This window comes from Myxine glutinosa, chromosome 10 (genome assembly GCF_964187855.1).
Source record: "Myxine glutinosa chromosome 10, kmMyxGlut1.1, whole genome shotgun sequence".
NCBI classification, from domain to species: domain Eukaryota; kingdom Metazoa; phylum Chordata; class Myxini; order Myxiniformes; family Myxinidae; genus Myxine; species Myxine glutinosa.
In genome coordinates, this window is record NC_136270.1 from 43527434 (window position 1) to 43538177 (window position 10744).

Consider the following 10744-nt stretch of genomic DNA (forward strand, 5'->3'; position numbering starts at 1 on the left):
AACCACTTTTCGCACTTGTGTTAGTGTTGAAAAATCACTTTTCGCACTTGTGTCAGTGTTGAAAAACCACTTTTCGCACTTGTGTTGGTGCAGGAAACCACTTTTGCACTTGTATTAGTGTGGAAAAACCACTTTTCGCACTTGTGTTAGTGTTGAAAAACCACTTTTCGCACTTGTGTTAGTGTTGAAAAACCACTTTTCGCACTTGTGTTAGTGTTGAAAAACCACTTTTCGCACTTGTGTTAGTGTTGAAAAACCACTTTTCGCACTTGTGTTAGTGTTGAAAAACCACTTTTCGCACTTGTGTTAGTGTTGAAAAACCACTTTTGCACTTGTGTTGGTGCAGGAAACCACTTTTGCACTTGTATTAGTGTGGAAAAAACACTTTTTGCACTTGTGATAGTGTTGAAAAACCAATTTTCGCACTTGTGTTCGTGTTGAAAAACCACTTTTCGCACCTGTGTTGGTGCAGGAAACCACTTTTGCACTTGTATTAGTGTGGAAAAACCACTTTTCGCACTTGTGTTAGTGTTGAAAAACCACTTTTCGCACTTGTGTTAGTGTTGAAAAACCACTTTTCGCACTTGTGTTAGTGTTGAAAAACCACTTTTCGCACCTGTGTTGGTGCAGGAAACCACTTTTGCACTTGTATTAGTGTGGAAAACCCACTTTTCGCACTTGTGTTAGTGTTGAAAAACCACTTTTCGCACTTGTGTTAGTGTTGAAAAACCACTTTTCGCACTTGTGTTAGTGTTGAAAAACCACTTTTCGCACTTGTGTTGGTGCAGGAAACCACTTTTGCACCTGTATTAGTGTGGAAAAAACACTTTTTGCACTTGTGATAGTGTTGAAAAACAACTTTTCGCACTTGTGTTAGTGTTGAAAAACCACTTTTCGCACTTGTATTGGTGTGGAAAAAACACTTTTTGCACTTGTGATAGTGTTGAAAAACCACTTTTCGCACTTGTGTTAGTGTTGAAAAACCGCTTTTCGCACTAGTGTTAGTGTTGAAAAACCACATTTTGCACTTGTGTTGGTGCAGGAAACCACTTTTGCACTTGTATTAGTGTGGAAAAACCACTTTTTGCACTTGTGTTAGTGTTGAAAAACCACTTTTCGCACTTGTGTTGGTGTAGGAAACCACTTTTGCACTTGTATTAGTGTGGAAAAAACACTTTTTGCACTTGTGTTAGTGTTGAAAAACTACTTTTCGCACTTGCGTTAGTGTTGAAAAACCACTTTTCGCACTTGTGTTAGTGTTGAAAAACCACTTTTCGCACTTGTGTTGGTGCAGGAAACCACTTTTGCACTTGTATTAGTGTGGAAAAACCACTTTTGGCACTTGTGTTTGTGTTGAAAAACCACTTTTCTCACTTGTGTTAGTGTTGAAAAACCCCTTTTCGCACTTGTGTTGGTGCAGGAAACCACTTTTGCACTTGTATTAGTGTGGAAAAAACACTCTTTGCACTTGTGATAGTGTTGAAAAACCACTTTTCGCACTTGTGTTAGTGTTGAAAAACCACTTTTCGCACTTGTGTTGGTGCAGGAAACCACTTTTGCACTTGTATTAGTGTGGAAAAACCACTTTTCGCACTTGTGTTAGTGTTGAAAAACCACTTTTCGCACTTGTGTTAGTGTTGAAAAACCACTTTTCGCACTTGTGTTGGTGCAGGAAACCACTTTTGCACTTGTATTAGTGTGGAAAAACCACTTTTCGCACTTGTGTTAGTGTTGAAAAACCACTTTTCGCACTTGTGTTAGTGTTGAAAAACCCACTTTTCGCACTTGTGTTAGTGTTGAAAAACCACTTTTCGCACTTGTGTTAGTGTTGAAAAACCACTTTTCGCACATGTGTTAGTGTTGAAAAACCACTTTTTGCACTTGTGTTAGTGTTGAAAAACCACTTTTGCACTTGTGTTGGTGCAGGAAACCACTTTTGCACTTGTATTAGTGTGGAAAAACCACTTTTGGCACTTGTGTTTGTGGTGAAAAACCACTTTTCTCACTTGTGTTAGTGTTGAAATACCACTTTTCACACTTGTGTTGGTGCAGGAAACCACTTTTGCACTTGTATTCGTGTGGAAAAAACACTTTTTGCACTTGTGTTAGTGTTGAAAAACCACTTTTCGCACTTGCGTTAGTGTTGAAAAACCACTTTTCGCACTTGCGTTAGTGTTGAAAAAACCACTTTTGCACTTGTGTTGGTGCAGGAAACCACTTTTGCACTTGTATTAGTGTGGAAAAAACACTCTTTGCACTTGTGTTAGTGTTGAAAAATCACTTTTCGCACTTGTGTCAGTGTTGAAAAACCACTTTTCGCACTTGTGTTGGTGCAGGAAACCACTTTTGCACTTGTATTAGTGTGGAAAAACCACTTTTCGCACTTGTGATAGTGTTGAAAAACCACTTTTCGCACTTGTGTTAGTGTTGAAAAACCACTTTTCGCACTTGTGTTGGTGCAGGAAACCACTTTTGCACTTGTATTAGTGTGGAAAACCACTTTTCGCACTTGTGTTAGTGTTGAAAAACCACTTTTCGCACTTGTGTTAGTGTTGAAAAACCACTTTTCGCACTTGTGTTAGTGTTGAAAAACCACTTTTTCGCACTTGTGTTAGTGTTGAAAAACCACTTTTCGCACATGTGTTAGTGTTGAAAAACCACTTTTTGCACTTGTGTTAGTGTTGAAAAACCACTTTTGCACTTGTGTTGGTGCAGGAAACCACTTTTGCACTTGTATTAGTGTGGAAAAACCACTTTTGGCACTTGTGTTTGTGGTGAAAAACCACTTTTCACACTTGTGTTAGTGTTGAAATACCACTTTTCACACTTGTGTTGGTGCAGGAAACCACTTTTGCACTTGTATTAGTGTGGAAAAAACACTTTTTGCACTTGTGTTAGTGTTGAAAAACCACTTTTCGCACTTGCGTTAGTGTTGAAAAACCACTTTTCGCACTTGCGTTCGTGTTGAAAAACCACTTTTCGCACTTGTGTTAGTGTTGAAAAACCACTTTTTGCACTTGTGTTGGTGCAGGAAACCAGTTTTGCACTTGTATTAGTGTGGAAAAACCACTTTTGGCACTTGTGTTTGTGTTGAAAAACCACTTTTCTCACTTGTGTTAGTGTTGAAAAACCACTTTTCGCACTTGTGTTAGTGTTGAAAAACCACTTTTCGCACTTGTGTTGGTGCAGGAAACCACTTTTGCACTTGTATTAGTGTGGAAAAAACACTTTTTGCACTTGTGTTAGTGTTGAAAAACCACTTTTCGCACTTGCATTAGTGTTGAAAAACCACTTTTCGCACTTGTGTTAGTGTTGAAAAACCACTTTTCGCACTTGTGTTGGTGCAGGAAACCACTTTTGCACTTGTATTAGTGTGGAAAAACCACTTTTGGCACTTGTGTTTGTGTTGAAAAACCACTTTTCTCACTTGTGTTAGTGTTGAAAAACCACTTTTCGCACTTGTGTTGGTGCAGGAAACCACTTTTGCACTTGTATTAGTGTGGAAAAAACACTTTTTGCACTTGTGATAGTGTTGAAAAACCACTTTTCGCACTTGTGTTAGTGTTCAAAAACCACTTTTCGCACTTGTGTTGGTGCAGGAAACCACTTTTGCACTTGTATTAGTGTGGAAAAACTACTTTTCGCACTTGTGTTAGTGTTGAAAAATCACTTTTTCGCACTTGTGTCAGTGTTGAAAAACCACTTTTCGCACTTGTGTTGGTGCAGGAAACCACTTTTGCACTTGTATTAGTGTGGAAAAACCACTTTTCGCACTTGTGTTAGTGTTGAAAAACCACTTTTCGCACTTGTGTTAGTGTTGAAAAACCACTTTTCGCACTTGTGTTAGTGTTGAAAAACCACTTTTCGCACTTGTGTTAGTGTTGAAAAACCACTTTTCGCACTTGTGTTAGTGTTGAAAAACCACTTTTCGCACTTGTGTTAGTGTTGAAAAACCACTTTTGCACTTGGGTTGGTGCAGGAAACCACTTTTGCACTTGTATTAGTGTGGAAAAAACACTTTTTGCACTTGTGATAGTGTTGAAAAACCAATTTTCGCACTTGTGTTCGTGTTGAAAAACCACTTTTCGCACCTGTGTTGGTGCAGGAAACCACTTTTGCACTTGTATTAGTGTGGAAAAACCACTTTTCGCACTTGTGTTAGTGTTGAAAAACCACTTTTCGCACTTTGTGTAGTGTTGAAAAACCACTTTTCGCACTTGTGGTTAGTGTTGAAAAACCACTTTTCGCACTTGTGTTGGTGCAGGAAACCACTTTTGCACCTGTATTAGTGTGGAAAAAACACTTTTTGCACTTGTGATAGTGTTGAAAAACAACTTTTCGCACTTTGTGTTAGTGTTGAAAAACCACTTTTCGCACTTGTATTGGTGTGGAAAAAACACTTTTTACTTGTGATAGTGTTGAAAAACCACTTTTCGCACTTGTGTTAGTGTTGAAAAACCACTTTCGCACTTGTGTTGGTGCAGGAAACCACTTTTGCACTTGTATTAGTGTGGAAAAAACACTTTTTGCACTTGTGATAGTGTTGAAAAACCACTTTTCGCACTTGTGTTAGTGTTGAAAAACTACTTTTCGCACTTGTGTTGGTGCAGGAAACCACTTTTGCACTTGTATTAGTGTGGAAAATCCACTTTTCGCACTTGTGTTAGTGTTGAAAAAACCACTTTTCGCACTTGTGTTAGTGTTGAAAAACCACTTTTCGCACTTGTGTTAGTGTTGAAAAACCACTTTTCGCACTTGTGTTGGTGCAGGAAACCACTTTTGCACTTGTATTAGTGTGGAAAAAACACTTTTTGCACTTGTGATAGTGTTGAAAAACCACTTTTCGCACTTGTGTTAGTGTTGAAAAACCACACTTCGCACTTGTGTTAGTGTTGAAAAACCACTTTTCGCACTTGTGTTGGTGCAGGAAACCACTTTTGCACTTGTATTAGTGTGGCAAAACCACTTTTCGCACTTGTGTTAGTGTTGAAAAACCACTTTTCGCACTTGTGTTAGTGTTGAAAAACCACTTTTCGCACTTGTGTTAGTGTTGAAAAACCACTTTTCGCACTTGTGTTGGTGCAGGAAACCACTTTTGCACCTGTATTAGTGTGGAAAAAACACTTTTTGCACTTGTGATAGTGTTGAAAAACAACTTTTCGCACTTGTGTTAGTGTTGAAAAACCACTTTTCGCACTTGTATTGGTGTGGATACAACACTTTTTGCACTTGTGATAGTGTTGAAAAACCACTTTTCGCACTTGTGTTAGTGTTGAAAAACCACTTTTCGCACTTGTGTTGGTGCAGGAAACCACTTTTGCACTTGTATTAGTGTGGAAAAAACACTTTTTGCACTTGTGATAGTGTTGAAAAACCACTTTTCGCACTTGTGTTAGTGTTGAAAAACTACTTTTCGCACTTGTGTTGGTGCAGGAAACCACTTTTGCACTTGTATTAGTGTGGAAAATCCACTTTTCGCACTTGTGTTAGTGTTGAAAAACCACTTTTCGCACTTGTGTTAGTGTTGAAAAACCACTTTTCGCACTTGTGTTAGTGTTGAAAAACCACTTTTCGCACTTGTGTTGGTGCAGGAAACCACTTTTGCACTTGTATTAGTGTGGAAAAAACACTTTTTGCACTTGTGATAGTGTTGAAAAACCACTTTTCACACTTGTGTTAGTGTTGAAAAACCACACTTCGCACTTGTGTTAGTGTTGAAAAACCACTTTTCGCACTTGTGTTGGTGCAGGAAACCACTTTTGCACTTGTAATAGTGTGGAAAAAACACTTTTTGCACTTGTGATAGTGTTGGAAAACCACTTTTCGCACTTGTGTTGGTGCAGGAAACTACTTTTGCACTTGTATTAGTGTGGAAAAAACTCTTTTTGCACTTGTGATAGTGTTGAAAAACCACTTTTCGCACTGGTGTTGGTGCAGGAAACCACTTTTGCACTTGTATTAGTGTTGAAAAACCACTTTTCGCACTTGTGTTAGTGTTGAAAAACCACTTTTCGCACTTGTGTTAGTGTTGAAAAACCACTTTTCGCACTTGTGTTAGTGTTGAAAAACCACTTTTCGCACTTGTTTTGGTGCAGGAAACCACTTTTGCACTTGTATTAGTGTGGAAAAAACACTTTTTGCACTTGTGATAGTGTTGAAAAACCACTTTTCGCACTTGTGTTAGTGTTGAAAAACCACTTTTCGCACTTGTGTTGGTGCAGGAAACCACTTTTGCACTTGTATTAGTGTGGAAAAACCACTTTTCGCACCTGTGTTAGTGTTGAAAAACCACTTTTCGCACTTGTGTTGGTGCAGGAAACCACTTTTGCACTTGTATTAGTGTGGAAAAAACACTTTTTGCACTTGTGATAGTGTTGAAAAAACACTTTTCGCACTTGTGTTAGTGTTTTGAAAAAACACTTTTCGCACTTGTGTTAGTGTTGAAAAACCACTTTTCGCACTTGTGTTGGTGCAGGAAACCACTCTTGCACTTGTATTAGTGTGGAAAAACCACTTTTCGCACTTGTGTTAGTGTTGAAAAACCACTTTTCGCACTTGTGTTAGTGTTGAAAAACCACTTTTCGCACTTGTGTTAGTGTTGAAAAACCACTTTTCGCACTTGTGTTGGTGCAGGAAACCACTTTTGCACTTGTATTAGTGTGGAAAAAACACTTTTTGCACTTGTGATAGTGTTGAAAAACCACTTTTCGCACTTGTGTTAGTGTTGAAAAACCACTTTTCGCACTTGTGTTGGTGCAGGAAACCACTTTTGCACTTGTATTAGTGTGGGAAAACCACTTTTCGCACTTGTGTTTGTGTTGAAAAACCACTTTTCTCACTTGTGTTTGTGTTGAAAAACCCCTTTTCGCACTTGTGTTGGTGCAGGAAACCACTTTTGCACTTGTATTAGTGTGGAAAAAACACTCTTTGCACTTGTGATAGTGTTGAAAAACCACTTTTCGCACTTGTGTTAGTGTTGAAAAACCACTTTTCGCACTTGTGTTGGTGCAGGAAACCACTTTTGCACTTGTATTAGTGTGGAAAACCACTTTTCGCACTTGTGTTAGTGTTGAAAAATCACTTTTCGCACTTGTGTCAGTGTTGAAAAACCACTTTTCGCACTTGTGTTGGTGCAGGAAACCACTTTTGCACTTGTATTAGTGTGGAAAAACCACTTTTCGCACTTGTGTTAGTGTTGAAAAAACCACTTTTCGCACTTGTGTTAGTGTTGAAAAACCACTTTTCGCACTTGTGTTGGTGCAGGAAACCACTTTTGCACTTGTATTAGTGTGGAAAAACCACTTTTCGCACTTGTGTTAGTGTTGAAAAACCACTTTTCGCACTTGTGTTAGTGTTGAAAAACCACTTTTCGCACTTGTGTTAGTGTTGAAAAAGCACTTTTCGCACTTGTGTTAGTGTTGAAAAACCACTTTTCGCACATGTGTTAGTGTTGAAAAACCACTTTTCGCACTTGTGTTAGTATTGAAAAACCACTTTTGCACTTGTGTTGGTGCAGGAAACCACTTTTGCACTTGTATTAGTGTGGAAAAACCACTTTTGGCACTTGTGTTTGTGTTGAAAAACCACTTTTCTCACTTGTGTTAGTGTTGAAATACCACTTTTCACACTTGTGTTGGTGCAGGAAACCACTTTTGCACTTGTATTAGTGTGGAAAAAACACTTTTTGCACTTGTGATAGTGTTGAAAAACCACTTTTCGCACTTGTGTTCGTGTTGAAAAACCACTTTTCGCACTTGTGTTGGTGCAGGAAACCACTTTTGCACTTGTATTAGTGTGGAAAAACCACTTTTCGCACTTGTGTTAGTGTTGAAAAACCACTTTTCACACTTGTGTTAGTGTTGAAAAACCACTTTTCGCACTTGTGTTGGTGGAGGAAACCACTTTTGCACCTGTATTAGTGTGGAAAAAAACACTTTTTGCACATGTGATAGTGTTGAAAAACCACTTTTCGCACCTGTGTTAGTGTTGAAAAACCACTTTTCACACTTGTGTTGGTGCAGGAAACCACTTTTGCACTTGTATTAGTGTGGAAAACCACTTTTCGCACTTGTGTCAGTGTTGAAAACCACTTTTCGCACTTGTGTCAGTGTTGAAAAACCACTTTTCGCACTTGTGTTGGTGCAGGGAAACCACTTTTGCACTTGTATTAGTGTGGAAAAACCACTTTTCGCACTTGTGTTAGTGTTGAAAAACCACTTTTCACACTTGTGTTGGTGCGGGAAACCACTTTTCGCACTTGTGTTGGTGCAGGAAACCACTTTTGCACTTGTATTAGTGTGGAAAAACCACTTTTCGCACTTCTGTTAGTGTTGAAAAATCACTTTTCGCACTTGTGTCAGTGTTGAAAAACCACTTTTCGCACTTGTGTTGGTGCAGGAAACCACTTTTGCACTTGTATTAGTGTGGAAAAAAACACTTTTTGCACTTGTGTTAGTGTTGAAAAACTACTTTTCGCACTTGCGTTAGTGTTGAAAAACCACTTTTCGCACTTGTGTTAGTGTTGAAAAACCACTTTTCGCACTTGTGTTGGTGTAGGAAACCACTTTTGCACTTGTATTAGTGTGGAAAAACCACTTTTGGCACTTGTGTTTGTGTTGAAAAACCACTTTTCTCACTTGTGTTAGTGTTGAAAAACCCCTTTTCGCACTTGTGTTGGTGCAGGAAACCACTTTTGCACTTGTATTAGTGTGGAAAAAACACTCTTTGCACTTGTGATAGTGTTGAAAAACGACTTTTCGCACTTGTGTTAGTGTTGAAAAACCACTTTTCGCACTTGTGTTGGTGCAGGAAACCACTTTTGCACTTGTATTAGTGTGGAAAAACCACTTTTCGCACTTCTGTTAGTGTTGAAAAACCACTTTTCGCACTTGTGTTAGTGTTGAAAAACTACTTTTCGCACTTGTGTTGGTGCAGGAAACCACTTTTGCACTTGTATTAGTGTGGAAAATCCACTTTTCGCACTTGTGTTAGTGTTGAAAAACCACTTTTCGCACTTGTGTTAGTGTTGAAAAACCACTTTTCGCACTTGTGTTAGTGTTGAAAAACCACTTTTCGCACTTGTGTTGGTGCAGGAAACCACTTTTGCACTTGTATTAGTGTGGAAAAAACACTTTTTGCACTTGTGATAGTGTTGAAAAACCACTTTTCGCACTTGTGTTAGTGTTGAAAAACCACACTTCGCACTTGTGTTAGTGTTGAAAAACCACTTTTCGCACTTGTGTTGGTGCAGGAAACCACTTTTGCACTTGTATTAGTGTGGCAAAACCACTTTTCGCACTTGTGTTAGTGTTGAAAAACCACTTTTCGCACTTGTGTTAGTGTTGAAAAACCACTTTTCGCACTTGTGTTAGTGTTGAAAAACCACTTTTCGCACTTGTGTTGGTGCAGGAAACCACTTTTGCACCTGTATTAGTGTGGAAAAAACACTTTTTGCACTTGTGATAGTGTTGAAAAACAACTTTTCGCACTTGTGTTAGTGTTGAAAAACCACTTTTCGCACTTGTATTGGTGTGGAAAAAACACTTTTTGCACTTGTGATAGTGTTGAAAAACCACTTTTCGCACTTGTGTTAGTGTTGAAAAACCACTTTTCGCACTTGTGTTGGTGCAGGAAACCACTTTTGCACTTGTATTAGTGTGGAAAAAACACTTTTTGCACTTGTGATAGTGTTGAAAAACCACTTTTCGCACTTGTGTTAGTGTTGAAAAACTACTTTTCGCACTTGTGTTGGTGCAGGAAACCACTTTTGCACTTGTATTAGTGTGGAAAATCCACTTTTCGCACTTGTGTTAGTGTTGAAAAACCACTTTTCGCACTTGTGTTAGTGTTGAAAAACCACTTTTCGCACTTGTGTTAGTGTTGAAAAACCACTTTTCGCACTTGTGTTGGTGCAGGAAACCACTTTTGCACTTGTATTAGTGTGGAAAAAAACACTTTTTGCACTTGTGATAGTGTTGAAAAACCACTTTTCACACTTGTGTTAGTGTTGAAAAACCACACTTCGCACTTGTGTTAGTGTTGAAAAACCACTTTTCGCACTTGTGTTGGTGCAGGAAACCACTTTTGCACTTGTAATAGTGTGGAAAAAACACTTTTTGCACTTGTGATAGTGTTGGAAAACCACTTTTCGCACTTGTGTTGGTGCAGGAAACTACCTTTGCACTTGTATTAGTGTGGAAAAAACTCTTTTTGCACTTGTGATAGTGTTGAAAAACCACTTTTCGCACTGGTGTTGGTGCAGGAAACCACTTTTGCACTTGTATTAGTGTTGAAAAACCACTTTTCGCACTTGTGTTAGTGTTGAAAAACCACTTTTCGCACTTGTGTTAGTGTTGAAAAACCACTTTTCGCACTTGTGTTAGTGTTGAAAAACCACTTTTCGCACTTGTTTTGGTGCAGGAAACCACTTTTGCACTTGTATTAGTGTGGAAAAAACACTTTTTGCACTTGTGATAGTGTTGAAAAACCACTTTTCGCACTTGTGTTAGTGTTGAAAAACCACTTTTCGCACTTGTGTTGGTGCAGGAAACCACTTTTGCACTTGTATTAGTGTGGAAAAACCACTTTTCGCACCTGTGTTAGTGTTGAAAAACCACTTTTCGCACTTGTGTTGGTGCAGGAAACCACTTTTGCACTTGTATTAGTGTGGAAAAAACACTTTTTGCACTTGTGATAGTGTTGAAAAAACACTTTTCGCACTTGTGTTAGTGTTGAAAAAACACTT